Below are 16,003 nucleotides of genomic sequence, written 5' to 3'. Positions count from 1 at the left end.
ATCAGTGGTGAGAGATGTTGGAGTTTGCAGTTTAGAAGCATTTGGAGGTTCTTGGTTGCACAACATTGATTTATATAAAGAATGTGTAGGATTAATTAATCAATGAGTGTTTAGAATGGTATATATGTTCTGTGCTTGAAACAAAAGGCCTGCTGGAGTAAAAGTGAGAAATATATAACCATAATAAAACCAAGGCATAATTTAGAGAGGCACATTAAGCCTACACAAATGAAGGGCCAGCAGTTTTAAGAAGATCTGCAAACTCCTAAGAGCAGCAGGTTAAGTTGCAAGAACTTATTCTTCCAGCTGAAACTCTGAAAGTGTTAGTCCCAGCAATTTTAAAGTGCACCAAGATGAGGAAAGCTGATTTGCTGTAATATTTCTATTCCTTTCAACTCTCAAAGCTTCCTCTCAGGCAGAACACAAAGCAAAACCAGTTGAAGGAGAATAGATGCTATTGTTGCAATCTTTTTTTTTTTTTTTAGACAGCTGCAACCACTGTGTTCTCTAAGTTACCTGGGTGTGTTTTCAGAATGCTAAAGGTTTAAGTGTGTGATTGCTGAGAAATGCCAGTATGCAAGTCTCGGCACCCCCCCCTCCCTGAGGTGATATTTCTCCAAGGAATAGATGCACCACGTCAAACATCAAGATCTGACATTTGCAACCCTGGGCTGTATCACAAGATGACATATCCGCCTGGGAAATCTTAAGAAAAATGCACCGACAACAGCCGTAGGGAAAAAAAGAAAAAGGAGGAGTCTGTTTAAACCATTAAAAGAGCAGAGAGCAAGACAAAAATTATTTGAATATATACAGTCACACATGCAAACACACACACTCACAAATATTTATGTAATCTAAATTTTATTTGTGAATGAGTTCAATTATTTGCACTGTTGATTGTTTACAAATCTATACACATACATATTGCTTCCAAACAACAAATCAGATTATAAAGGCTTTTGACTTTTCAAGGTTGAACTCCAATCAAGCAACTAGCAAAAACGTTGTTTTTGAGAGGGTAGGAGTTAGCTTGAGTTCAGTGCATGTTAGATCCATTTTCATGATCACCTTGCACATTGAATTCATCAAGCAGTGATTGCAAAAATATGTAAGTACTTATTTCTAACATAATAGCATAAATCAGATTATATGTTGAAGCCGGTAAAGTTTAACATTAGCATTTTTATTCATACAAAATAAGTCACACACAGTTTTAATATAATGTAGTTCAGTTCACAAAATCAGTTATTACTAGGGTTATTTTGTTCTAATCCAGCTGTGGGAAAAAAATCATATGCAATAATATACCTTGCAGAGCTTTTTGAAACTGTTTCCAGAAAGTGTTGCCACAGATGTTTGAAAGTGAAGCATATATCCTTATGTGCACAATTGCAAAAGCTTAAATCCATTTAATTTTTCTTTCCCAGCTTGTGTAAGTCCTTATATCAAACTTCATATCTAATTAGCTATTGAAACAATAAGTGACTGTTAGCTATTAGGAAACAGTCATAATAAAGCTCATTTGAAGATTTTCCTGTGGAAAAATCTTCAGGGTGTAATAAGAAGTTCAGCTAAATCACTGAAGTATCACATATGAGATCTGTATCAGGTAACAGCTGGTTCAAATTATAGATTCAATTCAGAAAACCAATCAAATTTTATTCAAATCATTGATATGAAGAAAGTTCGATTTGATATGAACATGTCCTAATCAAATTGGCTGGATTAGATTTGGATTTCCAAACCAATTCAGAACAAGCTGTTTTTGCCCATTCACAAAAGCATCAAAATCCTCTGAATCAGTTCAGAGGTGTCTGATTTCATGCAGTTTAGTTCAGAAGAGAAGATTGAGTATGGAGATGTTATACAATTATATTTTGTGCAGCACTGTTAACTTCTTCAGACTGTAGCTGGGGATAATGAATATTATTGATAAGTGCTATTGATATGTTCCCATACAGGCAACATTAGTACACTGAAAAGAAATATTCTAATATACTGTAGAACTATTCTAATATAACAACTCTCTCTCTCTCTGCTAAGTCAATTGCCTATGTATAGCTAGGCTCATTCTATAGAAAGACTCTATAGAAGACACTCTCTGGATCAGAAAATTGAAAATGGTTGTGAAAACTGGGCTTTGAAGAAACAGGATAGAAAGAGTCTTGATGCTTTGAATTTGACAGGATTACTGGGGGCGGGGAGAGAGCAAATAAAAAAATGAATCATAAATCAATCCAAAATTTCATTCACAAATGACCAGGCTCAAACAATTATATTTTGAACTTATTATGTGAAGAATAATAATAATTCTCAAGCTCCCTTGAGAATGCTGGGAAAAGTTGAAGGAAGTAGAAAGAAGAACCAAGAACAAGGTGGATGGAATTGATTATAACATTAATGAACGCTCCAATGAAAAACTTAAAAGGTCAACTTGAAAACAGATCATTTTGGTGAGAATCAATACGGCTGCTAAGAGTTAAGAGACTTGACAGCATTAATAATTTATCAGTCAAGGAATGACTTATATAGAGATAATAGATGGAATTTGCTCTGGAATTGATTGTCTCATGTCATTTTTTTCTGACTTGGATTCCAGTTGCATTGGATCACAGCAGTCATAATTTTTTTTACCAACATGGATATGGTGGTTGGGAATGAAGACAGTTATTGGGGAAAGCTTCTGTAATTTATAATTTTCCCCTTATCTGTTTCTGTGGCTTGAAATTCTTTGCTTCAAGACCTCTAAATGCGCCTAGTTGTACATACTTTCTGTATGTAGCACAACATAGTTGGTAATACACTACTTATTTTCATTTCATACTTTTTAATTGCTAACAATTTGCCAAAGCAATGTGGTTTGGTTGAACTACGATGAATTGGATGTTAGAAATCTCTGCACAACCATAATGTGGAATTTGTGATGTATTTATTTAATTAGATATTTACATGCTATTTTTCGGCCCTAGACATCTATACCAACATGCAGCAAGCAACATGGATCACAAATACCATACACTATATTCGTGAGACCTTTTAGTCAATTACATATTATATTTACACAACATACCATGCTTTTTTTAAATTTTAATTTGGTTAGGGTTTCCTTTTCTTTATTCCGATCCAGAAAAAAGGTTTAATTGGTTTTGACTTTTTGTGGATCTTGCACATTAAAGAACAAGATAGTTTTTGACATTCAACGTGCCAGCTAGGAAATGTAAAGCTTCAGACTTATCATTTAGTGACATCACCAGACATCACCAGGGAAAATTTCAGGATTGGTTCTGCAGAACCAGGAAGGAATCAGAATCCCCAGCCATTAACAGGAGATCAAAGCAGTTTTGGTTCCAAAGATCGACTGTCAGCCACACTAAATCTAAAGATTCTTTGTAACCCAAAATACCTGGACTGGGGCTGTTCATAACATATTCAAACATTTTGCCCCACTCCAAAAAGAGGTTAAAAATAAGGCAGCAATTATTCATGTAACGTTCTTGACAAAGCTGTTTGCATGTTAAATGACAATCTATCCATTTATTTACTGTAGAAGTAATAAACTGTGTTCAGCTGACAGGAATACAAATGCACATATTGGTGAGAACTTCAAATCCCTCCCATTATGAATCTGAAATGGCCAGTATAAACAGATTGTGTAACACCAGCTTAATATAGTTCAGATCTTTTGCTTCTTTTCCCATCCTCCATAGAAAATGTTGCTACTTGAAAAAACTATTAGAAAGATCAAGATAAGATGTGGCACAAACAGGAAAAGAATTGCGGATTATACTTCAAGCCTATGAAGCAATGGAAAAATACAAGGCTGTAGGCAGGGTCATTTTAACAGGTTCCAGTTGAAGTAGGATTAGTAGCCAATCATCCTGGGCCAATGAGCTTGATGATCTGAAAAGAATCTCCAGACCTTGAGGGCTGCCTCAAAAAACGTTGTCCTCTCTGGGACAGTTGAAAGATCACTTTTAGTTAAGTTAGATGTTTAAGTGCTTCAGTCTTCCTTCAGTGAGGGAACCTCATCCATTCTGGTATTAAAATCCTTGTACTGTGGAACACCCAGCACCCGGACATCAAATATATTCTTCATTCCAAGGATATTAGGATTCTTCACAGAGCAATTAGGAAAAGAGCTCAGGGAGATTAAAGAGCAGAATGAAATTCTGTTATTGTGACTCAAACAGGCTGGGAATTTGGGGGATGGGGGGCAGGGGCGGGGAAGAGTGTAGTTCAAAACTTCGGAAGGTCACCAGATTGAAGAAAGCTGCTCCAGAAGCATTTGTTATGAGTGAGGGGAGATGAGCATCGACTTTTGGACTTGGTGAATCCTGACCCACTGCTGCATCCCACCTGACCCAAGCCACAGGGCTATGCCAGATTTCAAACTGACTGAAATCTAGAGTATATAAGGCAATGTGAGAATTGCGTACTAATAGTAGGAGTAGTAACTGGAAAAAAAAAACCCAAGGCATTCTCTGATGTGTTTCCTTTTTAGAAAGAGAAGAAAATTTGCCTCCCAATTAGTTTTTAAGTTTTATCTAGCTGAGACTCTCAATTTACCCACAGTTTAAAGTTAGACAGATTGTAGAGGTGAATTGAAGCTTGTAAGAAACTTGGAATAACTATGAATTATTTTGGCTTTAATATGTGCTTTAGCCATAGTTTGTTTGTTTATTAAATTTTTATGCTGCCCATCTCTCTTACAAAATGACCCTGGGCAAATTAATTCTTAGAAAAGATTGCTTTTTAAATTTTTCTTCATTTTTCTTTTCTTCATGCTTTTCTTACAGCATTTCCAGGGATTCCAATCTACATATCTCCTTGCCAATAATCAATATTGAAATACTAAAGTGAATTTTACCTACAGATACTCAATTATATTTTTTTCTTATAATTCTTTATATGTCCCAGAAAAGTTGATATATAGTCAGTGACTCGAGACTTAATTTAACTATGGCATAAATTAGACTACATTAGATTTTGAGTTGGTTTCCGTTTGGAAGCAAAATGCAGAAGCTGCTTCTTCCTCCCACTATTGTCCACTGGCTGCGTGACTTTGGGCCAATCATTCTCTCTCAGTCCAACTGACCTCACAAGGTTGTTGTTGTGAGGAAAATCAGAGGAGGAAGATGCGCTGGATATGCTTTGGGTTGTTTTTAAAAGTTAGCCCAATTCAAAAATAAGTTACAGCCTTCTAGCATGTATTAGTAAAGGTATGTCATTATAGCCTCCTAATGCTTTGAGAGTAATAGAGAGGAAGGGGGAAACTAAAGACCTTTTGAAATACTACTGCTCTTTGATTGTATTATAAGTGAAATAATATTTGTGCTTTCTTTCTTGTCATTAATGTAGGTTTTTTGGGGGTTGGTTTTTTTTTTTTTTTTTTGGTGGGAAGGGTTGTGGAGGATCCTTCCTTACCAATGATATAGCATTGTCCCAATATTGGGTTGTGCAGATATTGATGGAGCTACCGTGTTTCCCTGAAAATGAGACCCTGTCTTTTTTTTTTTTTTGAACCCTGAAATAAGCGCTTGGCCTTATTTTCGGGAAGGTCTTATTATTTTGGGGCGCATGGAGCAAGATGGGGCTCCTCTTGCCATCTTACCTGATTTCCAGCTCTGTGTTTAAATATTTTTGGGGAGGGCTTATTTTCAGGAGGATGCTTATTTTAGCGCATGTGCTCAAAAGCCCGATTGGGTTTATTATCAGGGGATGTCTTATTTTCGGGGAAACAGAGTACTACAGATGTGGGCTATGCGCTCTCAGTAAAATGGCAATCCTTCCCAGCCATTCCAACTTTTCCTTCCTCAGGCAGTTCAAACCCAAAGGTACTGTTCAAAAGGCAACTGGACTTTCTTGGTTTTCTTCCTTGGAAATGTTTGGCTTCTCATCTTGAGAAACCAAGGAAGTTAGAACAACACCTTTGGGACAACCTTCGCCTGGATGATTGAAAATCTCCATAGACATATACTGTATTAAATGACTTACCAGAAAATAGTAAACTAAAAACTTCATTTTTAGAACCAGAGGCTAAATCTGGAAACTACTTTAGATATACCACATGTTACATGCCCCCCAGAATATTCTGTACTCTTGATGTGACACAGGCATTTGCCATGGTTCACTGGTATTTTATAATGGACTTTTCATAGCAAAGACTGGCATAATCCTTACTGACCCACTTTTCTCTGAGCTACATTCAAACTGTTGGTTGAGTTCTGCTTTTCAACTAAGGATTATTATATAGTTTAGAAAGACTAGTAGCTGGTGATTAAAACAGTAGGTGAGAATCTTCCAATTCCCATTATATTCTCTTCTCAAGCTGCGGAGGAGGTGATGTCTTCTAAACTCAGCAGCCTAATAAGTATTGCTGATGACTGTCCAATCTAAAAATTTGTTTAGGAAAATAAATGAACATGATTTGTGAGCAATAAGGTTTTCCCAGTGTTAAAACGTGTCCTTTCTACATTAGATGAGTTATCCCTCCAGTCCAGGTTCTAGAACTGTCTTCCTGTATTTTCTGCAATCTGACACCCACATAGTAGCTTGATTTTTCTTTCTTTCTTTTTTTCTTTTATATTTGATAATATGTGCTGGGTTTTCCCAACAAATTAGAATTTATGCCAATTTAATGGAAAAATAGACACATATAACAAAAAATGGGAATTTTTCTTAACTTTTCATCAAACTTTTATTTTCCATTTTTCACTCTATAGTGGCTTTTGTGAAGTTTTCAGAAGTTCAACAAACTAACTGACCACATCTATGATCAAAGAACAGAACTATGGTTGACAGAGATACCTCTCTCTCTCTCTCTCTGCAGCCATGTTTCTGTTTTTAGGACTTACCAAGGCACTGTGCAAAATTTTCAGTCTTATAGTTCTCATCAGAAAAAAATAATACAGAAGTCATTATCCAGGCAACTCTGTTGAGGATTTTTTAAAAAAAAAATTGACTAGCTCTTACAGATGCATATCAATCACTTTCAGTGACCTTGCTGGGCATTTTTCATCTTTTTTTTTTTTGTGTCCATTTGCTGTTTGACACAGGAGCCAGTGGTGTAACTGCTCATTTAATACCAGACAGTGTAATACCCTTGCAGCTTGGCATGCCTGTCAGGTTGATTTCATTAGCACGATAAGATGCATAGACTCCTTTTTATCTCCTCTGTTCTCCTTCTCTCTGTCTTTCTCTGTAATTTGGGTCTTTAAAGTCTTTGCTGTCTCCTGATCTGCAGATAATTGTTTACTGTAATACTAACCAGGAAAAGAGCTGATAAACTCCAGATGTAGCCAGGTCGTCAAATTCACTTTCTTTGCTCTATGCCCATGGCTATGGACCTCAGATAACATTTTGCCACTGTCTGCAGTTCTCTAAAACTGTGAAGAAAACTGCCCTCGTTAAGATGGACAGTGATTAAACGTTCGCCATGCTTTTGAGTAAAAGGATCTTTTCTTTCATGCTGCAAACAGCATAACATGCACACACACACTGTCTATTTGTTAGAATACTCCCTCCCCCTCTCCTGCCTCACTTAATTCTCTGTCATTTTCACATGCTCTATTCCATGTACTAATCTCATTTTGCACTGATAGGAACCAGCATGCAATAAGGTAGCCCTTTGAGATCAAAGGGATGGATGTCCCTCCCCCAGTCAAGAGGAGTCCCTTGGATTTTTAAAAATCAGTGGATTTTCTTACAAAATGTAATTGATGAGGAACAAGTTATTCCAAGAAGGGGCCCAAATAGAATTATTTTTTTTATTTAAAAAAAAATCTTCGAAAGCAACTCCTGGTAAGTTTCCTCTTCCATCTTCTTTACTGTTTCGGGGTTTGTTACATGTTTCATACAATATGGATTCTGTATGGATAAGACCAGTGGTGGGTTGCCCCCGGTGTGCACCGGTTCTATAGAACCGGTAGTAAAACCAGCGGGAGGCTCCGCCCACCAACCCCGACATCATCAGAACACTTCTGCGCATGCGCAGAAGAGCGTGTGTGCAGTCCCGTTGTGAACCAGTAGTAAAAATCAGTAGAACCCATCCCTGGATAAGACCACATTAGCTTAGTGGTTAAAATATTAGTCTGGGATTCAGATTGTCACTTAATTACAGATTTCTCTGGATGATTTCAGGCAAATTGGCTTTCTCTTAACCCTACCTACCTCACAAGTTGTTATATGGATAAAATGACGGGAAAGCTCCATATAATCTGTGACATGAATATGGAGCTTTCCCTTCATTTTATCCATATAACAATTTGTGAGGTAGGTAGGGTTAAGAGAAGGCCAACTTATTATTATGTTATATTTGCTCTTTAAGTCAGTTATAATTTCATAAACCCAGGGATATTGCTAAAGGATCCACCAATCTCTTTCCTGGTTTGGAAATTATGGTGTTTCTTTTGTTTTATTTTATATATAGGTGGAACATGGAAAAAGGTAGAATAACACAATCAGTTTGTTATTATTTAAATGAGGAAATGGTTTAACTCTTATTAAATGACTTAATAGTTGTTATTTTCAAATTGATATTGCAACTACATATAGGCTATTCATCCTTTCCTTCCTTGGTATTGAGTATATATTCATTAACCAGTTTCCTTGGCAGATGGGGGTTTCCTACGCTACCCTCAGCCCCATAGCTTCCATTCACACCTTCTAAATCCTCTCCCCCTTCTAGAATATAAACTGAAATCTGCATTATTAAACTTTGATTGGCTGTCCTAATACCAAATCATCACAAATTGCCAAAAACAGCCAAAGAGGAAACAAGTTAAAAAGTGGTGATGGTGGCATAGAAGGTAGAGGAAATGGTTTTGAAGGACAGATGGAAGATCCAATACAAAGACAAGGTCAGATAAAAGGGGTCTGAGCCTAGGCCAAGAAAGTAGTATGAGTAAACATCTAAAACAAGCCCCTCCCCCTGCAGTTTTCCATAAGAGTAAAAGGGAAAAATATATCATTGAGTTGTATTAGATGTTTACTCATGCTACTTTCTTGGTCCAGGCTCAGGCATACAGATAAAGTGTGTGTGTGTGTGTGGGGGGGTTAAAGTGTGGTGGGCAGTGCATTCAGACTTTTAAGATTCTGTGCTATAATTTTGCAGGTAGTCTTTGCTTAATGACCATTCAAAGTTACAATGAGCTCCAAACAACCCAGATTTGAAGTTCTGACATTTTCTTCCAGTCACATGATTGCATTTTTGGCCCTCAGTGACTGACCAATATTTATGGTTGATTGCAGCACCCTGGGGGGGGGGTCACATGACTATGATTTACAATTTATTTTTTATTTTTTGCTGGAAACCAGTGTTTACTTCCGATATTTAGCAAAATGGGTTCACTTCATGACTGCTGTGTTTGCTTTACAACTACCATGTTTGCTTAGTGCCATAATACACACACACACACACACACACACACACACATATATTATAATAATAATAAAATTGGATCAGTCACATGATGGCCCACTCGATGACTAGCACGACTAACAACCATAATCTCAGACTCAGTTATGGTCATAAATTTATGACTATCAGTACAGCAACAGTAGTATGGATCTACGTGGCATTGGTTTTCTAGCATGGTCTACCTTGAAGGGCTGACAGGTTGTTATGGTTATAATGTCAGGTTTAGACACCTTTTATTTTCTATGCATTTATTGTGGCATTGTGCATCCAGAATAACTTGGAGATATTAGTTATACAAAGCAATTGCCTCGTATGATGTAGAATGTTGATTGAGTTATGGTTTATAATTGTTCTATACAATTCTAACCAGCCACATTCTATTAGTGATCCTTATTTTCCTGTAAGTAATTATACAGAAGACAATTAAGCACCTACACCATATTGTAGTGACTTATGTCACCACATAAGTACATAAGATTTATCTAGTGACTAAAGTAACTGCACTACATAACACTTATGCAGTGACTAAAAAAAAAACATTTTTTTTTTTTTGCAAAGAAGGCTAAAAGAAATAAATTAGCATATATTAGTCTTACAATAGCAGAATATATCCATGAAGGCTAATTTCTCTTTCTTTCTCTTCCTTGCTTTTGCACATTATGTTTAATTAAATTTCTTTCACCCAGTAACATCTAGAATCACCAATGTCTATTGAGGTAGGAGAAGGAATTTATTTATACAGTGTTCTTCTATGAGTGAAACAGACCATTGGAGGATGGTGTTCCTGCTCCCCCTGCAGTCTTCCATAAGAGTAAAAGGGAAAAAATATATCACTGAGTTGTATTCGATTCCTGATGACCACAGGGACACATCTATGTAATTTTCTTAGGCAACATTATGGAAACAGTAAGTCATTGTTTTCTTCTAGAATGTTTTCTCAATTTCCTGATCTAGTCTGCAGACCTGGTGGTCTCCATCCAAATGCTAATCCAGGCTGATCCTGTTTAGTTTCTTGAGATCAGACAAGGCCTGTAAACTTCCCACATCTACTCTAGAAGAATAGGTAATTCTTTGGAGTAAGTTGGGATATCTGCAGGACTACTGGGGGAAGCAGAGAAAGAAAGGGGAAAACAAATTGTGTGAGAAGAAATTAAATTATATGTTTCATTTATTCCTTAAATCCACATTTTTTGCAAATAAAGTCAAGTTTGTAGAGGGTTTCTCCCATTTATTCATTTCCACTGTAATTAAATGTGAAGATTATGATGAAAGAGATAATTCTGTACATGTCAATTCTCTCTCCTTCCTCTTAGATAGCAAAAGATAGAGCAACAATAACAATATAAGAAAAGTGTTAACAGAAGTAGTTGTACAAACTTTTTTTCCCATCTTAAGAACTTTGAAAATAATTTATAACTTAAATCTTCCCCTGTTGCACTGGTCAGCATTAAGTTGAATGGGAATGTGACTGGTATATTTGGTTGTTTGCTTGAAAGTGCCATGGCACAACATGATGGCATCATCAAACCAAGCACATAGTCCCACTTATATTTTCATGTGCCAGCTTTCATGTTGGTAGTTCCAACATAAGTATAGATGAAGCCATTAAATACATTAACTGGTAAATGCAATTTTTTTTGCACATAGTAATGTTGAAAGTTTATTTTGTCAACACTTTTGGCTCACTTTGCTTTTAAAGTAGTTATACCTTATTTGGGTTTATAGTTAGGTCATGTTCTGGGTTTATAGTTAGGTCGTGTTCTTGTTTACTAGATATTTCTTGAGTATTTTTAATTGTACTGTAATAAACATTGACTGACTGACTGAATTGAGTTTATAGCAAGACTGGTAGATTTGTGGCCATCCAGTTATTAGAATACATACCTCTACAAACATTTTCTAGCACTGAATGTGTTAGTTAGCACTTCTGGGAGTAGTGTCTGTGTGTGTGTGTGTGTGTGTGTGTGTGTGTGTGTGTGTGTGTGTGTACAAAAAAAAAGCAAACTTAAATAAGATAAAAATTAACACAAGCTAATATAAAGAAGAAAACAGAAAAAGACCAAAGCAAAAGCAAAAAATGCAAGAAAAGGATCAGTGAAGAAAAATATAAAAGAAAGGGAAAAAAAGATAAGGTGGGTTCTGATATTCTTCACAGCAGTTATAAGTATGAATATGTTTTGATATCTCTCTCTAAAGTTACATATTACTCTTCTTTATATAATCCACATTGTCTAATCATCAAAACCATAAATTACAAGCTTTTTCATTTTTATGCAAAAAATTCATAAAAGTTTCCCAGTCACCAATAAATGTAGATTACGACTTTTCTCTAATTAAAGAAGTAGGGAGTTGCAGTTTTACAACATATGGAGATTCACAGATGTAGCTAAGGTTCATTGCTTTATGCTATTTCTTCATCAGAGACTAATTATAAATTCAAGCATTTGCTGAGACATACATTGAGGTAGATAAGGTATTCAAAGAAAAATAAAAATAATTAAGTGCTTGAGAGATACTGAGAATTTTATTGTCCACGGGTGACCACATATGGGTTAATTGTGAATAGATGAAATTAACATTTTAAATTTCTCATAGGCTTGAATGTAAACCAATCTAATTTATCCAATCTATCTTTGTCCAGCCTAAACCCAGATAACAATCCAGTAATGTTGCTTATTTCTTAGTATCATTATTTTAAACTTGCAAAAATATTAATCCTTCTGTAGAGACTCAGCTAAATGATAATTATCTAATAAAACAAAATATGAAAAACAAAATATCCTAGGATATTCCTGAAGGCTTCTAGGATCCTCTATTCCTTAGAATTTACAGCTTTTTCTAAAAGGCAACAATAGGAATTTCAACAGAAGAATATTAAATTTACACTGAATGTTATACCTAGAGAATATTGGTGTAAGATATTCTATAATTGATACATTAGCCCAGTTTTAATTACTAAAATATTAAAATAAATATTAGAAAATGTTATTTTCTAAAAATTGATGGAAATGTAATAATCCGGGTGGATATTTTTTCATAAATGGTAGCAATGCTATAAAGCTCAATAATTTTGAAAAAATATTAATATTAGAATAAAATAAATCTTAAAAGTTGAATTCCCACTTCAACCTGTGATATTTTTTTTACTAATCTTTATGAAACCAGATGTTCCCATAAACTGCATTGAATTAATTTTGTACATGCTAACCACTGCAATGATCCTGTATACCTTTTATTGGAAAGAATGTTTGATCACTTTTATGGAAAAACAGTTAACTACATTGTGGGAATATGACTCAATGTCTAGATTAATTTTGTATTTCAGGAGTAATTCCAACATAGAGTTTAATTCAGTTTAGAAAATATTTTCCTAGATTACCGTTTAATACATGGATCTGTGCCACATCCAGAATTAGGGTTTCTGCAAGTAGAAAGTGCATATTTTAATTTTATAGGACTTTTAAATTAGATTTAGACTTTTACTAGTATGGATAGAATTTATTGCAGGTAATAATTGAATTTTATGACTTATAGTGTGTTATAGTTTCTGATATCTACACTTTGCTTAGAGTTAATATTGATTTTCAAGCTTTTAAAATGATATATCCAGTTATTCAGATTCAATTAATGATATATTCGTAAATTATAATGACTGTAACATACACCTAAGCACCTATCTAAACACCTCTTAATGGACTGTTCAAGATTTAACCCCCTTAACGCCTGAGCAGTCCATTAAAAATCGTGAAACGAACAGGTAATTTAAAAAGGAGAGTTTCTAGCTATTTCCATTAGGAAAGCTCATATGTGATGGTAACACTTTACTAAAGGAAGTAATAGACAAGTTGACTTCCTTCATTAACAAATAGTTTGTCCTATACCAGTCCAGCACTATATACCTAGAGACAAGTCTATTCTTAAGAGGTTTTATTGCATTTTCAATTTTTTTTTGCACAGGCAAAGTACAAGCAGTGCAAATCTTCAAAAGGGGTGATATTAACCTGAAGGCCTAAAGGTTTGGTCCCTGACCACCTGTTAAAGAGACAACTTTATTTTTTCCTTATACTGTAGTTCTGCATCTGTTTCTCTGCAATACAGTTTGAAATAGGGTGAATACACACAATGGAGCCAAACATTTCCATTGCTGAGCAAGGCAGTTGTTAAGTGAGTTGTGCCCTATTTTATGACCTTTTTTGTCTTTTTTTTTTTTGTGTTAAGCACATCACTGCAATTGTTAAGTGAATCTGGCTTCCTCTAAATTGACTTTGCTTATCAGAAGCTGGCTGGGAAGGTTACAAATGGTCATCACATGACCCCCCCCCAGGATAGTGCAACTGTCATAAGTATATGCTAGGTGCCAAGTACCCAAATTTTGATCATGTGACTGTGGAGATGCTGCAATGGTTGTAAGTGTGAAAACTGGTCATAAATCACTTATTTCAGTGCTGTTGTAACTTCGAATGGTCCTCAACTCGAATGGTTGAGTTCAGTTACAAATACTGAAACCCAGCCAGGTCCCTTGTTCCTGAGGGCCCCATGGTAGCCTTCTCCCTGTTTGCCTTACGTCTACATCATTGCGTATTAGAGAACTGCAAATATAATGGCAGTATGTATAAATAGATGAAGCCTGCCCGAAGCTCTTTGGTTCTGACAGTGCTGTTAGATGGAGTTGGATGTCCTTTTGTGGAGGTTGGATGACTTTTGGATGTCTGAGTGTGTTCATGTAGGGGTGTGTGTGTGTGTGTGTGTGTGTGTGTGTGTGAGAGAGAGAGAGAGAGAGAGAGAGAGAGAGAGAGAGAGAGAGAGAGAGAGAGATGTATATAATATAATGGACCCTAAGTCAGAAAATCAAACTGGCCATGTGTGTTAAGCAAGTGCATCTTCCCATCTTCCCATCCTCCTTCCCTAATTTGTGAGATTGATAATGATAAGAATTTAGCAGGTTTGTTGTAAAATAGAGGTAGGGTTAATAGCAGGACTGGTATTCATTTACCTTCGCTACCGGTTTGCATATGTGAGCATGCACACGAGCCTTCTGCACATGCGCAGAACATCAAAAACGGGACATGATGATGTCCGGGGGGGGGGGTGGGCGGAGCCTCCCACAGCTACTGCTGCTGGTTTGCCCGAACTGGATAGAACCGGCTGAATACCACCACTGGTTAATAGTGACTTACCTTGTTTTAAGGTAGGAATGGCAACTCACGTATGGCTCTCAGACAAATTTCAAAAGGCCTTTATCCGGCAGATTTTTCTTAATAAAAGAAAAAAGAGAGAGAGAGAAATAGCAGCTTTGATTTCACCTACAATCAGCATCCAGAGAACCCTGTACATCTTATTCATTTAGTGTATTAATTTGGTGTATGCAGCTAGCCTTCAGCTGACATTAAGTTGCCTACCCCTCAAATAAATTTCCAAATGTCAGCAGATGGCTTCAAATACGTGGAAGTGCTGTACAAATGTTGTTGTTGTTTCTGTTGAAGCTCTGAGCCCATCCCTGGCTTAGATCGTATGTCTCAATTTACAAATGCAACCCACGCCATGTAAATTTCACTTTGCTCCTTGGCCGACTTTATAAGTAATAACAGCAAGTACTCACAAAGTATAAATTAGCCAAGGACAATAACGTGTCAGATTGCCTCTAAGGCAGAAACAAATGAATAGTTTGGCTTATTAATCACATGCCACCTTAACCTTTGATGTCTTGATGTTCCAGTTTTGGTGCTCCATTAAGCAACCTTGAGTGACTGCTGCTGCAACCTCCACAAAACCAGAAATTGGGTTGGCAGCACATTTTCAAGACTTCAAAGGCAGTAATTTACCCTGAGATTGTTTCATTAAAGCACCCTTCCCAGTGTGAACAGCAATAACAGAAGAATCAAGATCAAAGAGCTTCCATCTTTTGAGATTTGTTACATAGAAAATTACATGCTGAGGGTGTCTTTTTCACAAATCATCTTGCCTCCCATTCCATGAAGAATGGTTTCAATTAGACCAGAAGCCTCCTTGACAGCTTAGAGGGTTATGATTGTCATTAACGTGGGAGTGGAGACTGTTCTTCTCCCTCTCGCCTTTCCCCCACCCATCTGTAAAGCTATTCAAGTCTCTGATGTGCCTCTAGAGTCTAATTAGAAACAATTACACTGATAAACTAATTACAGGCAGTAGTATTTCAGATTCTGAGAAGATTTTTTTTTTAAAGCCGGCTTATTATTTTATAGAGTTATTTGGATTCTTTGTCCATGTTCCCCTTGGCAGTCTGACTTCTCAGATCTTTATTCCACAGCTTCCTCCTGATGTGGAACTGCCACAAGAGAAACTTCAGCAAAGTTGTGTGGAGACAGACTAGGTGGCGCACACGTGAAAGGGCTTCTGGCAAAACCCTTGACTGATTGCCCGCTTGTTGGGATGCAGCTAACAAAAGAAGGGAGCACACAGTTGGATTTTGTAAAGATTTATTATTGCATTATCAGGCTCTGAGCTGCAGACAGATTGTGATTTCCCTGCCCAGCTAAATCAGTGATTAGCAATGTGCAAATAGCAGAATCTATATTAATAAAGCAATGATGTAAATCATCACCT

General features: G+C 36.3%; 2 long non-coding RNA genes across 2 annotated transcripts in view; one reads left to right on the top strand and one right to left on the bottom strand.

Moving 5' to 3' along the window:
- Positions 1-16,003, top strand: part of LOC117657172 (uncharacterized) — an 86,492-nt gene that overhangs the window by 49,058 nt on the left and 21,431 nt on the right. The window lies entirely within an intron of this gene.
- Positions 10,131-14,677, bottom strand: LOC117657184 (uncharacterized). Its single transcript, XR_004589086.2, has 3 exons — positions 14,599-14,677; positions 12,801-12,842; positions 10,131-10,522 (listed from the first exon to the last, which is right to left on the bottom strand). It is a non-coding gene; the product is annotated as an uncharacterized LOC117657184 (long non-coding RNA).

This window comes from Pantherophis guttatus, chromosome 2 (assembly GCF_059756535.1).
Source record: "Pantherophis guttatus breed Tessera chromosome 2, ASM5975653v1, whole genome shotgun sequence".
In the NCBI taxonomy this organism is placed as follows: domain Eukaryota; kingdom Metazoa; phylum Chordata; class Lepidosauria; order Squamata; family Colubridae; genus Pantherophis; species Pantherophis guttatus.
This window is presented reverse-complemented; position numbering and strand designations above follow the sequence as displayed.